Here is an 18,822-nt window from a genome sequence, read left to right as displayed (position 1 = left end):
ATCGAGCTAGATAGAGTTTCCAAAATGGTTTGCCAAGAAAAGTCTAAGAATGACTAACAATAATTCCGTACTTAACCTAGAATCGGGCACCGTCTTATTTTATGTTCTTTCATTTCAGGTGTCTCTTCCAAGACCTCACGTTGTGCAGGACAGAAACCCATGGGAATCAGGCAGTTGAAGATCTCATACGACATCTTATTGTCCTGTTGTTTGTACTAACTTAAGTATTAGGTCATCAAAAACTGTCTCAATGACCGAGCCAAAAAGAACCAATAAACCAGGAGATACATTCCGAGTCTTGGTTCTTTCATGTCCAAAAAATCTCTTGAGGTAGATGGACTGGATGGGCTGCTGTCCTTCAAAGCAGAGTTAGGTTTCGTTGAGGTTACGACTTTACTTTATGCAGTAAAGATCAACAAAATTGTACAGGTACAAGAATTGGTCACTCAAGATCTCTGATTTCTTAATCCTCACGAATCCAACTTTGATAGATAGCCCTGGTAATAGGGAGAAAATGGTGGCATAGCCAATGGTTTCTATGGATATTCTTGGTCTAAGTCAACCTCATTCAAAAAGTATTGAAAAAAGTAGTATAATAAAGGACCTTCATGCCATAGAGACCAACAGGTCCAAGCCATGTTCAAATGGTGGTCCCTTCTCCATGGCTATAGCAAACATGGGAGAAGGAATTGGTCAAGGGTCACTTCACTCTTTACAAGGCTTGAGATGGGAAGAGATAAGTGAGAACAAAAAGTTCCTTCTATGGTCTGTAAAGCTGAACTGACTTGAGCACTTTGTAGACCAGGCCGACCTTACCTCCTTACTACCCACGAAAAGCGGTCATCATCCTTAGATCAGAAAATCCTCAGTATTGGAGCCACTGGAGAACAAAAATATTCAAGTGTGAAAAAAATGTATTCAATACCTTATGGAAATGACATGAAACAGTTAACAGCACTTTAACCATTGCATATCCTATATATAACTTGTATCTATATAACTTGTATATATTCATGACGTTATTATTTAAGGATTCTACTCAATATTTATTTAATGGTAACTTTACAATAAAATGGGATTTATGTCTCTGTATTGTTGTGTATATTATACGACAGTCAATGCATTCCGATAAAGTAGCGAAATTATTTCTTTTTTTTCCCAGATACTTTGGTCGACTTGCCAAAAATTAACTAATAATAATAAGTGGCCAAAAAGTCGTATATTTCCCAGAATGGTACCATTGAAAAACGCATCTAGTCACTCAAAAAAATAAGCCCTCGGTTGAAAAGAATAAACTGGCTTTTTGGAGCTGGTGATACAAAAAGAAATCATGTATTATGTTTTTTTTATTGTTTAAATTGGCAAAATGGTCACAAAAGTCTTCAAAAAATTTGGATTTTGGACATTGCATTTCACATGATAACCAGCTTTTCAAAAGAACATAATTCTATGATACTCTTTCCTGAGTCTGCGTATATGTGGGGTTATCTAGTGGTTGTGGTGTGAATTGCAGCCTTTCATAGATTTTTCAAATGTCTCACAATATTTTATTTGTTTGGTGAGAAATTGGAGTCATTCATTAGGCTGAGGCCCCACGTTGCGGAAACATAAATTTTTTTTTTCCTTCCAGATTTTGATGTGGTTTTTAGATCCAAATTCAAAAATGGCTACATAAGGAATATTAACTATATAGGAAGTCCTTATAATTCTCTCTTCTGCTCAATCCTATAAAAAACGCATGGTAATATCTTTTTTACTTTATTTTTTATTTATTTTCTTCTATACATTGGTCATTGGGTCATAATAGACCTTTGTGGGACATTTTAACATAACACTGCAGGAACATACAGGTTCATCCTCGTGGAGTTCAGGGGGCACTGGCCAGTCATTAAAGGGGTATTCCACACGTCGCATACTCACCAGTCTTCGCTGCTGTAAAATCTTCTTTCTTCCTGTTATGTTGCGTCATTGATGGGCGGGGCTACATATGCAAAGCCAGCGGCGAGAGGACGTCGCTTCTATGCCGCTGGCCCTGCGTGTGTGCTCCCGATGCAGCTAGGCATCGGACGTACAGCAAATAGATGGTGAGATCAGTCAGTTACCCAGCCTTCACAATGCCAATACAGACCCGGGATTTGCTGTAATAGAGAGGCGGATGCCGGGGAGGGTTAGACGCCAGCACAGGTGCCGGGGCCTGTGACATCACTACGCTCCTGCCCTGCATGAAGCCAGTAGCGGCAGGAGCGATGCTGCTATTCTGCTTCTCCACCCCCCTCCCCTCTGGCATAGCAGCATCGCTCCTGCCACTGCTGGCTTCATGCAGGGCAGGAGCGTAGCGATGTAGCAGGCCCCGGCACCTGTGCTGGCGTCTAACCCTCCCTGGCATCCGCCTCTCTATTACAGCGGATGCCGGGTCTGTATTGGCGGCCCCTTCCCCCCAAAGTGTAAACTACCCCCCCCTCCAGGCTCGCTCCCGTGCACTTAGCCCCTCCTCCCTCCCCCCTGAGAGCAGCAGATACATCAGTTGACTTTTGACCAGATAAGTCAAGGGAAGTGTCAACAATGAAATGAATAAAGTAAGATAGTGGACAAACAAAGCAGTTTTGCTGAAGCAGTGTATTTAGGAAAAGTCTTACATTCACATTAACAAGCAGTATAGATAGGATCCTTGTGATGGGACAACCCCTTTAATACTCAGCTGGAGGTCCAGAAGTGGTTAAAGCGAGGGACCAGTCTGGTACACCAGGAAAAGATATATATATATACACATACGTCGTATAGTAAAACAATTTTACCGATTTTCACAGTTTTCGTTTGAGACTCTTAAACCAACCTTTTGTAGTGTATAGACGGGATATCTTAGTAAGACAGTTGCTTTGAGTAATACTTTCACATCATACTTCTTCAAGGATACATTTAGTTGGAGAACTCCATCAAGGATTTTATTTTCTCCTTAGGGAAGTTATAAGTAGTTTTTTTTTTTTATTTAAATCATTTCCTTATTAACTTATTTTGCATGTCAAGCCGTTCTATATGACATTGAGTGCAATAAAGATTATCCATATACTGTAGAATATTATAAATAATAACTAGAGATGAGCGAACAGTGAAATGTTCGAAGTTCGAAGTTCGATTTGAGTAGCCGCTCAATACTTGACTGCTCGATTGAACATCGAACCTCATTATAGTCTATGGGGTTCTCTTCAGACCTCAGAGTATAATAGTTGGAGGCCAAGGGGAGGTGTAACAAATAAAATATTTATATTCACCGTCCATTTCCTGTTTTTCGCCTCGTTGTAGCATCCACTTCTCTCTTGTCCTCCTCTGTGACGTCCTGAGCCAGTGGTCACTATTGAGGGTTGTGGTGGTCATCTCATTCTGCGTGCCCATGTGACCTGTTAAGAGGTCCCCTGGGCCTCCACCTATTATACTCTGAGGACTGAAGAGATCCTAGGGTATAATAATTTACCGGCAATGTATGTCACGGTGGCCATTTTAATTTGAGATGAATTATCTTGAGAAGATTGACAGTCTTGAATGTTTTCCACTTTCTTACTGTAGAATAATGGACTTCAAATTGTCTGATAATGGCAAATATCACTTCCCAGACAGTTGGCAGCAGCAATTGCTTTTCTAAGATCATTGCTGATGTCTTTCCTCCTTGGCAAACGTCTGAATACTCCATATGATCAAACTGCCCAAATTTCTGCTTTTATAGAGGTGGCCGCATTTGCTGATGATCAATTGATGGAGAGCATTTGTCTAGCGTCACCTGATCAGTAATGCTCCTATAGACGCAGTGCGGTATATTTTATTGTTCACGTGTCGCGTCTGCATTTTGATCTAGAATTTGTTGACTACATAGGGACACAATGTCATTCAGCAGATTTTTTAAGGATATAGTTACATTTTAAGGATCAGATGTTTTTCTATTGCATTGTGATACAATTCAAAGCTTGTGTTCTTTAGTTCTCATGGCTTTATATGCACTTGTTATTTTTTGTGACTTTCTCATTGTGGAGAAGGCACATAAGAGAGTTCTGTGCTGATAGCTCAGCATAATAAATGTACAGTCCCCACTCCCTCCGTATATACAGTAACTCAGATATTTACAGCCTTGGATGGTGTCAAAGATCGCAGCAATATAAGAGAAGATCCTGCACTGCTACTTCATTTTTAGCCGTTCGGATATTGAGTGGTGACTGTCTTACGGGCTTAGCCCAAACATAGCCATGGTGGCCGCCCTGCTCTTGGTGTTACCTCTTCTGACAGGTAAGAGATCAATGGCGAATATTCCGAATCCTACCAACTCTTACTTTTATATTTCCATTTACTACATAGAAGCTTCTATCTACTGTATGTTCAGTATGAGAAATTGAGAGAGAGAGCCATAATCAAATGAAATCAATTGCTATCAATTTAGGTGGGCAGAAGAGGAGACGTGTTCCCAATTGTGGTTATTAATAATAATAATAATAATAATAATAATAATAATAATAATAATAATAATAATAAATTTTATTTATATAGCGCCAACATATTCCGCAGCGCTGTACAATTTGTAGGGTTCAAATACAGACAGAAAGATACATAACAAAGAAAGTCATTTCACACAATGGGACTGAGGGCCCTGCTCACAAGAGCTTACAATCTATGAGGTAGAGGGGGTGACACAAGAGGTAGCAGGGGCGATATTGCTTATACAGAGGTCAGACAATTCTGCAATAGAGGTGACTGTCATTACACAAACAAAACTTTATGAGCCGTCACCAGTCGTGTCCTGTAACATGTGGATGGAGCTTGGACAGATAAAGTTATCCTGAGATGACATCATATCATGTGGGGAAATGTGGGAGCGGAGACAGAGGAAGGTTAGATTTTGGGGATTCTAATTATAGTACGGAAGGGTTTATGTTAGACATTGTGATCGGCCTGTCTGATAAGATGTGTCTTTAGTTTGCGTTTGAAGCTGTAGAAATTGGGAGTTAATCTGATTACCCGGGGTAGAGCATTCCAGAGAAGTGGTGCAGCTCAGGAGAAGTCTTGTATACAAGCGTGGGAGGTTAAAGCCCTACGTTCCGGAAACACAACATGGTTTTGTTTTTTTTGCAGATTTTGCTGTGATTTTTCTTTTGAGCCATAGTCAGGAGTGAATTTAAAATGAGAAATGTCTAAGCACTTTCTTTATATTTCCCATTCCTTTTCAATCCATTCTTTGCTTTGGCCCACAAAAATGCAGCAAAATCTGCAACAATGAAATCTGCGTTTCCGCAACGTGGGGCCTCAGCCTCAAAATACTTGAGTGTGAGTGAGGATGCATATAGGGGCACCTACCATTCTACAGAGTCTGCCGCAGGTATTTTCTATAATGCTATTTTTTGTTTGCTTTTTATACCGTGTGGCAGGCACCGCCATGTGTTTTGTAACCCACAAGGGTATTTAAAATGTAAAATTTGGGGTAAGATTTTTCAATGAATTTTCTTTATTTGAAACGCATATATAGGATGTTCACCCAGTGGAAGGGTAATCTAATTTACAACCTTACCTGATACAAAGACATCTTAGTGAAATCAGTTTTTCTTGGTTTTATACCTTTAGAAAAAGTTGAGCATAAACGTTACGTTACACAAGGTACATTCATTGACAGAAAAACATACCACATCCAGAAATGTTAGACTGCTGTAAACTGGGTCTTGCCACAAGAAGGTATATAAATGTCTTATAAAAAGGCTCTTAGAGGCTACTTTTGGGTAGTGTACCTCTGGGTGACAGATTGTTGACTGCTAGATCTGCCTATACAATCCGCTCAGACATTTTGCCCAGTTGACAGATTTTGAGAGAGGACACATCATTGAATTGAGAGAAGCAGGATGGTCATTTTGACAAATTGCCTGCCATCTAGGCTAGCCTCATCTAGCTTGTACAAAGTGTTGGGGCAGTGGTTACATGAGGGCACACAGACAGAAAATAGGCTCCGGATAGCCCCGGCAGGCCACCTAGAGAGGGTTGTTTGAGATGCCGACAAGTACAAGCAGCCACAGTTTCCTTGTCCACCATCCAAATACAGGTGACACTTTCAATACACCCCTGTCTCTGCCCTCATCCTTTCCAGATGCTTAGCAGAAGGAAATTTGGGGTCATGGTGCCCATTACGTGCCCCGCCATTGACAACTAGCCCCCATTGTCTTTGTTTGCAGCGGTGATGTGAAAGAAAAACTTGGACTTCTAGACTGGATCCATATTGTCTTTAGCGACAAATCCAGGTTCTGTTTGAGAACCGATGATGGTCCATTTTGGGTACGGTGGTCACATTGTGATTGCTGCCCCCTACTGGTGTAATGATGTGGGAAGCCATCACATAGAACACTAACAGCTCAGGGATGTGTGCAAGACATGTCATTTTTTCAGCAGGATAATGCACGCCCACACACATTTCCCAGGAATGTCGCCATCAGATTACAACACTTCCTGGAACTTCCTGGTCACCAGATTTATCACTCAAGCATTTATGGTGTCAAACTAATATAAGCTCTGGCCACTTTAGCAAGGTGTTATAAAAAATTTAACAAACAATATGTAATAACAGAAAGAAACCCAAAGTGGAGGGGGTGAGAAAGGGGAACAGAAAATTGGGGGTGGTATAACCCTAAATTTTCTGGTTATTAATATTTTCATTAGTTCCGTTGTGTTCACGTTAGTGCCCAATTCCCCTGTATAGCAATGGTGAAGGAGAGATTCTTTGCGGGAGGATGGGGCATGATTACTACGTGGGGGCTCCAACAAGGGATGGGAATGATGGGAAACATCTGAGTACAGACATATTATGAACAAGCCATCATGGTGGTCTGGGCCAGAGAGAGAAGTAAAGAAATGTAAATGCTGCTATAATGTACAGATGGGATGCAGACGATTGTCGTGAGGAAATGTTGTGCAGGGGGCCCAAGATGAGCTTTTGCACCAGAGCCCTTGAGCATTTAGTTACACTTGTGGTTTTTGGAGCAGAAATTAAATAATGGATTTTTAAAATTAGGGACACAATGGAGACCATAAGATCCCCCTGTCCATAATGGTATCCATTGGGCTCCTATTACGAAGTTCATCATTTGCAACTTTTAACTGAATCTTTGACAGTTTGTGCAGAGTAATCTAAGTTTTCTCTACAGTTGCATACATCAAATTTGTACACGTCTTCTCTTTCAGTCCATACAACATGTACCCAAGCAGCCCAATTGACAGATATGATGACTGTTTTTATATTGCTGGGACCTTCTACAACAAATACAACAGAACAACAAAGAACGACAAAACTTACTGATAAGACAACTCCATATTTATCGACATCTACGAGTTCAACAACAACACAAATGCCCTATACTACACCCACTAGTGCAACATCAAGAACTATCCCAACAACCACAACTACAATTCCATCTACTACAACCACAACTACAACTCCATCTACTACAACCACAACTCCATCTACTACTACAACCACAACTACAACTCCATTTACTACTACAACCACAACTACAACTCCATCTACTACTACAACCACAACTCCATCTACTACTACAACCACAACTACAACTCCATTTACTACTACAACCACAACTCCATTTACTACTACAACCACAACCACAACTCCATCTACTACAACCACAACTCCATCTACTACTACAACCACAACTACAACTCCATTTACTACTACAACCACAACTACAACTCCATCTACTACTACAACCACAACCACAACTCCATCTACTACTACAACCACAACTACAACTCCATTTACTACTACAACCACAACTCCATTTACTACTACAACCACAACCACAACTCCATCTACTACAACCACAACTCCATCTACTACTACAACCACAACTACAACCACTAGCACAACAACAACAACCAGAACCACCACAACTCCATTCACAACCACAACTACAACCACAGTGCAACTACCAGGTAATTCTACTTTTCAGCGGTTTTCTGTACTTCTAGGTTCTTTAAGAATATTGGACAAATAGATGGATCCTTAGATATGTTTCCTCCATTGTTAATCCCTACCTGCTCTGTATTACGGGGAGGGGGAAGAGTGCACTCGAGGTCAACAGTGGTGTCACCTGTAATATATAGCTGTCATCCTGATACAACAGCCCCTGTCCCCACTTTGATGCCAATGCCAACGATGACCAAGGTACCGAAGTGACCTTTACCCACATAGTCGCAACTAATATTAATTTTAACACTTGTGTACATTGTGAAGACATAAAGCACAAAAACATTTGATAATTGCTCTTTTTTATTGTTTTCTACACCAAATATAAATGAATAGTTAATAGTTTAGTGATATAAAAGCCACCAAGAAACCCTCCAGCATGATATGTTACTAAAATAGCGCTGTAATACTTGGTTGCTAATTACATAACTTGGCCATTCCAAATTAAAGTCAACAGCTTAATATGTTACACGTTACATCTGTATTAGAAATACCTACTATACATAATACCTAAATATGGTGTCGTTAAAAAAAATACAGTTCAACCACAAAAAACAAGTCCTCCTTTATCTACACTGTCATAGTGCAATACACTGGAGGCTAATTGAAATGTGTTGAAATGCCATATGTCATATGTGGGGTATTCACCATCTTGAGCCCTCATACATACAATATTAACAGTCTATATTACCAATTATGCCTCTGACTTTTCCGAGGAAGAGGGGGGTAGAGCCTCATCACAAGAAACTTATTATGCTCTTTCTAAGGGCAACATTAATGAAAATGAGCCATGAGAGGTGGAAAATTTTTACCATGACTCATGCCAGAAAACTGGTGTGAGTTATACCATAACTTAGTATTATGTTCCATTGTGACCCCTTCACACAGTATAATGATCCACAGTGGCCCCTCCACAGAACAATGTCTCACAGTATAGCTTCATACAGTGCTTTGTCTGTATAGTATGATATTGTCTTACCATAGTACAATAGAGTGGTCATTAGGTCCCCTCACCTTCTAACTCTAATGAGATGACTCTGCTCATTCTGTCCAGTCTATACAGTGAAGCTGCTATACAAAGCATGTTGTCAGCCTAGTGACTGCTCTAGTGCCCAGTGGGCATTTGTATCCTGTGTTAGATCATGAATCTCATTGTGTATGGATACTGATTTTCCAATTTATCTTTCCTTTTCAGCAATTCTATGCCAAAATGGAGGGACATTCGATGGAAATAAATGTATCTGTGAGGACCTCTTCTATGGGACTCTATGTGAAACTGTAATAGATAGAAGTCCACCTGGTAAGTGAATATTACTCCAGAAAATCCTTCATTTACTTGCTCTGGCATCAGTTTTAGTATTATTTAGGCATTTATGAAAAGTTCCATCTGCAAGATGAGGGGCGGGGTCATCGCCGTATGCGACTGTGTCTACATAGTAAAGACAGTAATTCTGTTCTAGTAGCTACAGACCTGTATGTTGTACCTATAGAGGTATGTAAGACATAGTCACAGGCTGTAGTGGCAGGCAGTGCCACAATATGGTTTTTTAGCACCACATCTGAAAAATCCACTGACAGATCTCATCTTGGTGTTTTGTATCCAAATCCGTTCAGCTATTCCACAGATATAGGCCCTGTAAGTGTGTTTGTGAAATTTGGTCCTTCTAGCCAAGTGGGGGTAATACTGTATCACAGACAGAACACAGAAACCTCGCCCCCAGGGAAACCAGTGTTACCGCCCACTTGGCTAGAACAATATAAGGGTCTATATCTTGGGAACAGCTGAATGGATTGGATTTGGATGAATGAAACACCAAAATGCTCAGGATGACAGCGCCTATCAGGTGATTTATTTAATTGGCCTTTTCAGATCTGGTGAAAGGTCCACTTTACTGGTTTCCATTTACATGTATGGGCATAGAAGCTTCACTGTTGTAATATACTCTAGGTGGCGCTATACACTTGGTCAGTTGTGGTAATACAGAAATATTGTGGAACTTAACTTGAATAGTCTTTTTCATAAGTATAAATGTGGCAGGTCATTGGTAACTTCAGAGACCACAGATCAGTGTTACATTCACACCAATCTCTGTTATCCAGGGCAACTCTACACTTTCAGCCATATTTCTGAGAACCATTCTCTAGCCAACCTTTACTCCCTTTCAGCCCAATGTATTGCAGGACTGAACCTTCCAGCTGATCTCCTCCTATATTCTGGACTATAAGTCTCCTTGTAGTTCCAGCTATAGAATTTAGCCAGGGTTGAAGCCTCTCTCTAAGCTTCTTGGCTCTCATCCAGACTGACATGTTCCCCAGCCCCAAGTAGACTCCCACAAACTGACTCCATAAAGGGTACCATGATAATCAACTTCACAGCAATGACTCACTGCTAACAGTGCCTGGCTGTCTAGCTCATCCGGTTTTTCCATGTGCTGTATTACGTGAACCTCCATTGACTTGAGTGCAAAGTATGGCCAACTAGAGCTTCCCTCATCCATGACAGATGTTCATGAAGGGTGTCAGAGGTGGGACAACCCCTTGAAATATTATAGTATTAGAAAATACTATAGATGACGTATTGGACGGATGTTTAGTATGTGGATTGAACAGGAGTCTACTCGAAACATTGGTCAAGACAGGTCCTATAAAAGCTTCCTTCAATCCAGTAGAGCTTGGAGAAGACCTTCAGAAGATCGATGATGGAGTTATTCTGATGTACTTTGTTTTATGAGTAACAGGGAGAAGCTAAGGATCAGAGTTTGCTCTTAACACAAAGTTATTGTTTGTAGAGAAGACTTTTGGTCAACTGGAGAAAAAAAAATCTAAAAGTTTTCATTGACTTCTGAAAACCTGTAAAAGTCAGAACTACATTGTCATCTTCTGTCCTACAGAAAAGTCGGTGAGCACATCTGTAACTGTGGAGCTGAGGATCATAAGAGAGTTTAAAGAAGAGCTGGCAGACAATACAACGGAAGAATATAAAGAATTTGAGAAGGAGTTTAAAGAAGAGGTAAGAGGATAGAAAGACTAAACCTAAAATGTAGGAACTCGCAGAGGAACAATTCTACTATCTAACAAGTCACTGTAGAGTGTTGGATATAAGAGGAAGCTATACTCAATATATCCGCTTCTCTTCCATTACAACGCGGTTACATCTGGGTGTATTTTAATTCATGTAGTATCGAGTATCCGAGTTTTTTAATAAGTTATTATTTATGTATATATCCCTCTTATATTCCATACCTAGCAGTGATTTGTTGGCATAAGATACCATATAATCTTTTGTTCTTTGTTTACACAGATGGGAAAAGTCTATTCAAACTTGAAAGGTTACAAAGATGTTGTCATTTTGGGCTTACGGTAAGATTCTTGTGGGAGATAATGGTTGGTCAGAAGAATTGAAGATCCCTCAGATGTTACATAGTCATATAACTTAAATATAACAATCCAGCTATGTAGATGTCACTCTAGAAGGTCAGGAGTTATTCCGAGGTATTTTCTAGTAATAGTTACAGCTCCACCAAATACAGCAAGTCTTATAACAGAAGGATTTCATATATTCCATAAAGGAAATGGATCTGTGGATGGAAATGCCCATATATGTAATCCCTGACAGTATACCCAATCCCTGCCCATATAACTAATTCTATATCCATTCCATCCATGTTCCTAGCCCCTGTACATATCCCCAATACCCGCCATGTACATGATCTCTGCTCATTTTCCCAACCTGTGCCCATATAATTAATCCTGGTCAATGTCCCCAATCCCTAAATCACTAGATATTGGTTGCACATACATGAATGAATCCATTTATTATTTCCTTATGATTTTGGCAGGCAAGGGAGCATCCTAGTGGACCATGAGGTGATTGTGGAGATTGAATATGAAGACATTCTCTCAGGAAAGTACGACGATATCTCAGCAATAGTGGAAAATGAACTGAAGGCTGCAGAACTAACTAACTGCACGGAAAACGGTAAGTGCATCAATGTCGTCATCTACGGGTTACATTATACTGAACGCTTGGGACAAAAATCAAGACGTCCATCTAAATTTATACTTGGTCAATTGGATAACACCATCAGCTTCAGTCATATCTGCTAAGGACACATTGCATAACAACCAGAATCTCTTTGATGGAGATAGTCTGAGGGAGGAGACGGAGCAACATGGGGGTCAGGTGTACGTTCCGATCCCATGACCCAAGGATGTAACCAGCACCTAATACCCAGGAGTATAAGTGTGCTCTCTGGAGAACCCCTTTAACATGCAGTTAATCTCACCTTTAGACAGATACTATCAGACATTATTGCTGAATATTTTTATATAGAGAGGATTTTGAGGTGGATATAATAAAGATAAAGCTCTACTCCTTATAAATAATAAAATTCATCAGCAATTAATATTGAATAAATCTATAAAATGAAGCCTTTTTATATAATACAATTCTGCCCGCCTGTAGCCACCACTAGGGGGAGCTTGGAGGCTCACTGCATACAGAGTTATAATGTAGTACAATAGAAGGTGTGTATATTGTGTAGTCTTCAATAAGCTCCCCCTAGAGGTAACTGCTGACAGACAAAATAATAGAGCTCTATGGCTATGTGAAGAGAATTTGGAACTTGGCATCAGAAAATCAGAGCGCTGTCACCTATGAACATGTGAACTACTAATACGGTATCTGACGTCATCTGTCTGTCCTGGCCGTGTACAGTAAGACTTTCACGATTCTCTTTGTTCTTATCCCCACAGATAACTCCACCGGGTTCTGTTTTGATCGAGAATCTGTAACTGTAGCAGGGGGAGAATTACCAGATATCGGTAAGAATAAAACCCCTTACATTTAGGACTATTTGTGATATGTTACTTGGTATAAACTTTTTGTTACTTTTCTTTACAGATTCTTATTGTGACAGTAAAATCGCTGAAGGGTTTCAGGAGTATTACACCCCAACACTGACGGATGAAGGTCTGACCTGCATTTCTCACTGCAATCCGATATCCTACAAATTCTATAACTGTAATGATGGTCAATGTGTGATACAGAAATGGACAGGTCCACAATGCTTGTGAGTATTCAGCTAGACCTGGTGTAGTATATAGTGTGAAATTCTTATCTTCTACTTTGGTGAAAGTGAGATTTGCAATGAAAGTCTTGGTCCACCAAGGAACTTCTCATTAGAATACTATTATAGGACACTGCAGGGTTAAAGAAGAACTCTATGAAAATAACATGTCCACTTTGATTAAAAATCAGCCTGTGCATGGTTTAATGTTACTGAATAACTTACAGACAACTGTATTGTGAAGTTACGTGCTCTCCTCTGGAGCACACCAACTTTCTCTTTACTTCTGTTACATACAGTGTTTCCTTAACAGGAGGTCAAGTTCACAACGCAGGTCTATGCCAGACAGATCAAGACACTGAATTATGAGTTTGACTTATAGTTATACAGGAAATGCTTTGCAACAGAGGAGCAAAAAGGAGGTCAATGCTCCAGAGGGGAGCACCTAACTTCACAATACAACTGTCAGTACACATTTTTATTTTTAATGGAGTGCTTCTTTAAAGGGGTTGTCTTATGAATACAAGCCAGGTCCATATTATCTATAAGGGCGTTTGGATCTCATAGAGGGTGATCTATAAAAAAGACAGATCCTTTAACCCTTTAGGACCAAGGGTAGTTAATGGCTCAATGCTCTGGCCAAATTTGGCATTTTTTAGTATAGATGCGTCCTTCTACTCAGCTCAACATATCCTGAGATATGTGGCACAAATTGACCGTAACCCAATGTAACCATAGACGAGGATGCCCATATGTGTATGCACATTGCTTTACGGGACAATAACTGCTTTACTTTGCCTAAAAAATTACAATGGCCTATTGTTTATTAAATATATTTCTTCTAGGTGGCGCTATAGACACACTTTTAGTTTTTAGAACGAGCATTACATGCATACCTTTTCCCCAGAGCCCAGAGGAGCATTGCATAACCCTTAAGACTTCTAATGTCTACACAAGGAGAAAGTAATCCCAGATCCCTGTCAAAAACCTTTCATCTAGCCAACTAGTACTTTGCAAATACCTGGAACTGCTCACGTTGCAGGGCCTATTAAAGTGTATAGATATTGATATATAGAAGAGCTTCTAACCAAAAGGTGGTCCCCAGACGAGATGCAGGGAGGAAAAGTCCAAGACGGCCACTGAGCAAATAGATCCAGAGAATGGTAAATCCTATGAATTCCAGCGCTCAGTAAAATTTACAACTTAAATATTTTTTATGTTTTTGATAGTTTTATATTTTATGGGTATGGGGAACCTTCAGGGCCCCCCCCAGGGTCCAATAATGATGGCTATCTCTGCACGCCCTATGGTCCCCATCATAACTGTAGAGAAAGTGAAGGTGCTATAAATGGGACTTGTTTCCCAACGATACAAGGTTAAAATATTTCCAGGTGCTGAAACCATTTACATCAACCCTCCTAAGCCAGACATTAAGTTTGGAGATACAATGTAATACTTGGAAGCTTACAAGAAGGTCCAATATCTTTACTCACATCTCAGTACTTAAAGGGGTGCGAGCATCACCTCCATCAACCCCAAAGTCTTTGTATCAATAGGCACCACCCCACTGATTCTGGCGCATCCCCAAGCAATCATTTCCATTAGTTTCATCTCCCAAAATTGTAATAATAATCTCTACTGTCAAGTGGGTGGTCCTGGGCTGGAGTAGACAGTCTGAGACCATTGGGCATTGAAAATAACAGAAATGGTAGCTCGAGAATGGTGTCGGCTATCAGCGAAGAGAAGCCCATTAAAGAATGCAAAGAGTTGGAGTTGGTGAAGGTGGCGAATTAGCAAATTCATTGATATTAGTAAATCTTGCATTCACAAGCTCATGATGATACATTTTGCCTTCATGTATAGCAATCATAGGTAACTTCTAAAATGGTGACTCTCTCCCGATACAGTTGTCCAATGACAGATCGCTACATGTACACCGGTAGTAACTGCACTGGGAAGATACTAAAATCAGCCCTCTATGGAGGGGTTGGAGCAGCCATTGGAGTCCTCTGTGTCATCATTATTGCCAATTTGGTTTTCTACTTACATTATCGAAAGAAGGCGAGAAGGTGAGTCCACAATGGTGAGAATTGGGAGGTATGGCTAGCGCAGGAAGTGGGTAAACTAGAAAGTTGATGTAATACCAGGACTAGGAACAACCGGTCATACAAATGTAATGATAGACTACCCCCTTTAAGCCCAACTGCAAAAATGAAGAGTCCAGGTGTTTGCTATAGTGTTTGATCATTTCACCTGATTAAGTTTAGTACATTACACCCCCCTTCACTGCACATAACTATAGGATGTGTTATGGCGTTTGCCTTACTAGATGGGTCACCTATCACCGGATTTTCACTTGTTCGCTGTTCATGTTTTATTTCTTTTTGGATGTTACAGCAAAGGCAGCAATGCTTACGGTGGAAGAACGTACAATGCTTATGGTGGAAGAACGTACAATCCTTACGAAAATTAATGAACGCAAGTAGAAGATGGTGAGTAAGGTGTGTACAGGATGATGTCATCACGTAGCATTAATATGATGTAAGGGATACATTACATGTACAGTCTATGTCACCACTATTGGGACGATGGACCTTCAGCACTACTGTGATTAAAGAGAACCTGCTAAGGGCGTGTAGGACACTAGACCACAACAGGTCCGTATAGATCTGGGGTTTAGTGTCCCTAATCGTCCCGTTATGCTAGGTTCACACTAGCAAAAGATTTTCCGTCTTTCAGGTTTCCCCGTTGGTGGACCACGTTGTCCATGAAAGCAGTGGAGAGAAAAGTCCTCCGTGTAGGACGTTTCGCTGTGACAGTTTTCAGTAGTTTGTGATGGAGTCTCCAATAGAGCACAGAGAAAGCTTTATGTGGCCACATGAAAAATAAAAAAAGCTTTATAGTTACCTAAAGATCAGTCCAATGAGTCTCATTGGAGTCATCTCTGATGTTCATGGTTCCTTCTGGAGTATAATACAGAATGTAACTCAGGATTAGTACAGGATAATCAGTGGGTCCAGTTGACATAAATCCAAGTCTGACACCCATGGTACGACAGCGCTAAGTGTTTCGATGGATAAACATAAAAAAATCTAGCTGATAAGTTATACAATACCATACATTTAATTATTACTACTAATAATAATTTTACATCCTGGACATTTACAGTTGGTGAATTAAATTTCCACTGGAGATGTTTTAAATTTCTGGTTGTCTTCTCTGTTCATGTTTTTTTTTCCCCTTTTTATTCACAGCTTGAAATACAGAAACCTGAAGCCTCTTATGCATAAAATATGAACAATATTAACAAGAAGGTTTGCTTAGACAATTTGTGGAGAAAAAAAAATGGAATTGGACATATGACCTGGAACTGATGAAAACAGATGCTTTATATGAGTTGTTAAAGCTCAACTCCACTAGTTTTATCAAGAGAACTGTCCAAAAATACAAAAAAAAAACAATTATTGAGGGCTTTGGATGAAGTTCTTGGGTTTTGGGATTCAAAAACCATTCACTGGACCTTTATCTTAAGGCATTGTCCATTCTACTTCTTGCCCTTGGACTACAGTACTTTGTTGAAGGATGGACCTATCAACCACCATTGACCTTCCATCCACCGTGGACCTTCCAACCTGCATTTACTGTCTTGTATCACAATTATGTTTTTGACACTTTTCAGGGGCAAAGTGGCATGTCTTAGCATGGAAGTGGGGCAAAATTTAAGGAAAATAATTCATGGTGTGAAATTAGACAAAGTGTCTATAGAAGTACCCAATCTATCATCTACTACGAGCCACCTTTGTGCATCTTCAGACTGTCTTAGGTTAACAATCAGTATTAGAGAATATTAGTAAATCTGTTCTTGTAGCTTTCTTCTCATCCCAAAATTGTGGATGTCATTATCTGATTTTCATTGCACTAGAAGATATATAGAAGAACAGACAGGCCACTGCTTAAGGGTGTGGTGTGGTCAACCTTTAGTATTGAGAGAAAAGCAGAAGTCGTCGATGACTTTGTATTCTTTGTGTTACCATTTCCTTGCCTAGAAATACTTATTCTGAAAATGATAATTTGTATATCGTGTCTTAAACATAAATGTGAAATATTAAACTATTATTAATAAAAAATGGGCTTTGATTATTACTAGAGATGAGCGAACAGCAAAATGTTTGAGGTTCGATATTCGTTTTGAGTAGCCACTCAATATTCAACTACTCAAATCAAATATCGAACCCTATTATAGTCTATGGGGGGAAAATGCTCGTATCAGGGGTAGGCAACGTTCGATCAAATTATATTTACCAAGTCCATGAGTGAGGGTCGGGCTGGATCCTCCGTGCAGTCTTCTCCTTGCAGCGTCCCCGCGGCGTCTTCCAGCTCTTCATTCACTCTGCCAGGCATCGGGCCTGGGCAGAGCCGACTGCGCATGCCCGCACTACATGTGGACATGCGCAGTCGGCTCTGCCCAGGCCCGATGCCTGGTAGAGTGAATGAAGAGCCGGAAGACGCCGCGGGGAAGCTGCACGGAGAAGACTTCTAAAGGTAGGAGAAGAACCAGCGTTGATTGGCCGACTGTATAGCATTCGGCCAATCAATGCTGGTTCTGCATCAAACTTTTACATTCGAACAGCGAGTGGTACTCGATCGAGTACGAGTATTTTGAGTTGAGTTATTTTGATTGAGTACTGCTCGCTTATCTCTAATTATTACATTGATATTGGGATGCAAGGTCGAAAGATTCAATTATTTACGCAGATTTGGCAAATGGTCAATTTCTATTTGCGATCTAAATGGACAGAAGAAATGGAAGTCAAGTCATAACATTCAATAGGTGCAATAAAAAGATGAAAATAGACCATTTTTGACATATTTTTGGGATAATAAAACAGCGTATTACATGAGATTGGTGGTGATATATCTCGCCAATGCTACTGGAGCTTCTCACTTTGAAGATACCAGAAGATACACATGGTGGTCACTTTGTATTAAACTCTTACTTGCACAGTGGAGCGCTCATGGCTTAATAAGACTCCACACCTATATGGTGGTCTCTCCCTATGGAGTGACGATATCCCTTCAACCCTGTCTAAGCCTCTTACCTCTGCCAGATCAGTCCTCTCTGCGCCAAGCTGATGAGATGCAAACACATCAAAACGGCTGTCCTTGACTGAGAAGACTGTATCTGGTATAATCCTAACATCATTGCAAACAAAGGCCTCTGAGAAGGTCGGCATGATGTTAAAGGGAGCACCCTCTACAGGATTGTTTGACTGAGACTCTGTCTTCCTAATTACATTATGGAAGACAGACTTGCACATTCTCAGTCAGCGCCCTCTATTGGTGTGCATACTTGAGGCACTGGCATCCTAATTTCATCATGGAAGTCAGATTTGCATATTCTTCCCGTGTTCCTTTGCACAGTGGAGCGCTCATGGCTTAATAAGACTCCATACACCTTAATGGTGGTTCTCTCCCTATGGAGTGACGATATCCCCTCAACTCTTACTTGTACTAATAGTATTTGACAGAATACTCTAATCCAAAAACATCCATACCATATAAAGTAGGTAATCCATGTGCCGGAAATGACCTCCTTCTGAAGATGGTCGGGGGTTTGGTGGGGCCTAATTTGGACTTTTGTGGTGGAGCCCATGTCATCGAAGTATGTTTACACTCCTATACAGGTATGATCCATGTAGACATGATTCACACCTACTACCAAACACCCAAGCTGCTCTAATACATTGAGATCTG

Source organism: Leptodactylus fuscus, chromosome 5, assembly GCF_031893055.1.
Source record: "Leptodactylus fuscus isolate aLepFus1 chromosome 5, aLepFus1.hap2, whole genome shotgun sequence".
NCBI classification, from domain to species: Eukaryota; Metazoa; Chordata; class Amphibia; order Anura; family Leptodactylidae; genus Leptodactylus; species Leptodactylus fuscus.
This window is presented reverse-complemented; position numbering follows the sequence as displayed.